Raw genomic sequence first — 1,825 nt, 5'->3', positions numbered from 1 at the left:
TATCCTTAAAGCATGTATTTAACTTATTCATCCTCTGCATTAGAAAATGAAAGTGCAGCTTATGTTCAGAAAAGTACAATTCATACAAATCAAGGTTTAAAAGTTCTGTACTTAGTCTAACCTTTCAAAGGTTTGTCTTGATTAGTATAAATTCAGACTCTGCATACCCACTCACTATAAGTAACTTTGTTTTCATGTCTTTAGATGACAGATCATGCTGGAGTAGATGTGCTCTTGCTTACAAGAAGTCAGCTGTGCTATAGCGTTTGTATCTCAAAAGTTAAGGTGATTCAAGAGAGTGTTTTTTGCTAAGGAAACTGAAGCACACTCATCATTACATCAATATGTATGAAAAACATTCTGAGAAAAAGCAAGCATAAAGGGCCAGAATCACTGTGTGAGATCACAGGTCAACTCACCCAGTGAGACTTATGTACACCAGTGCTGAATCTTTAAAATTCGACCCCAGCCATGGCCCCAAGCCCCCCCACCCTTCCCAATTCTGAAAAATAAAGGGGGGGAAAGAAAGCATTTGCCTTCCCTCCAACAGTCAGAGACCGGTTCCCATAGTTGCCTCTGCAAGGGGACCAAGTATTGACTTTGATCTTGGGCTACAATGTGCTTTTTAAAAACAATGCTGGGAGAGGAAAGTCTGAATTGACCAAAGAGCAGTGACTTCCTGTGCTGTGAGTGCACCTGGTCTGGGGCTTAGTTTCCACAGGTCTGTCTGTTTCCTGGGAAAAGTTCTGTCTTCGCAGGGTCCATCCCTCCTGACATCCACGGGTAGCACCTCACAAGGGGATGGCCGGTGCCTTTTTTGACCACTTGATCCTGCTGGGGTGGAACTTGGTGTGGTGCCATGTGTGCTTCCTTAGGTTATTGCTCCTCTTGAAGCACTTCTCCCACAGCAGGCAGCAGAACTGCTTCTCCCCAGTGTGTGTCCGGTAGTGGTGGGTCAGCTCACCAGAGCATGAGAGCTTTTTATGGCATCTGGCCATGTACAGGGAAAGGGCCGTCCCCCTGTATGCACTCTGTAATGGGCTTTGAGATGGGAGGATTTCCCATACACTTTCCCACTGCCACTGCTGGGCACTTGTGCCTCTTTTTGGAGGCATGTTTCCCCTTCACAGCCACTCCAGGGTGGAGGAGGGAGAGCAGGCTGGGTGTGCTGCCAGGATCCTGTCTCTCCTCGGGGCTGTGGGAAGGACTCTACCCAGATTCGGTGGTCACATCACTGTTGGATCCTGTATCCTCATCCCAACTCTCCAGACTGTCGCTGCACACCGAGGGGTGTGGATGGGTTGGTACTTTTTCAGGTCCAACAAGTTCTTGGCGATGGTGACCAGCATGCAGTAATCCTTCCAAGTGTCCCCCAGGTCACCGCGCTTCTTGGTCACCTCAGGCTCAGGTAGTAGCAGCCGCTCGGCGTCTGGAGCACCTGATGCTCAGGCACCACAACGTGGTTCGAAATGGAAACCAGACACTGGGAAGCCACAAAGTCCATGTAGGTGGCCACGGACATGGTGAGGGTGACAGCAACCTAGATGGTGCCACCAAACTTTGCTGTGTCTGCAGAGGTTTGGCTTGCCCTGCCCTTGCCTTGGATGATGAACATGGTGCCTTGTAAAAGCAACTTTTAAACTGAATAGTTTAGTTTAAACTAAATAAAGAGACTTCTATTAGAAACTCATTCTAGGCAGATTTGTTTGTCTTAGTGAGAACTACACAATCACTCAGGCTCTGGCCCCATGAGGGTTTTGCATAATGTGGGGATAGCTGTCTCTGCTTCCTCATTATTATGGTCAACAGACTGCTTTGCTTTTAA

The 1,825-nt window shown here is 47.8% G+C and overlaps 1 pseudogene; it reads right to left on the bottom strand.

Annotated features, from left to right (window-relative positions):
- Positions 1 to 791: 791 nt before the first annotated feature.
- LOC119524807 lies at positions 792 to 1,522 on the bottom strand (annotated as a pseudogene).
- Between the last annotated feature and the right edge of the window lie 303 nt (positions 1,523 to 1,825).

Source organism: Choloepus didactylus (genome assembly GCF_015220235.1).
Source record: "Choloepus didactylus isolate mChoDid1 chromosome 13 unlocalized genomic scaffold, mChoDid1.pri SUPER_13_unloc1, whole genome shotgun sequence".
NCBI classification, from domain to species: Eukaryota; Metazoa; Chordata; class Mammalia; order Pilosa; family Megalonychidae; genus Choloepus; species Choloepus didactylus.
Note: the sequence above shows the minus strand (reverse complement) of the source record. Positions and strands in the feature narration are given on the sequence as shown.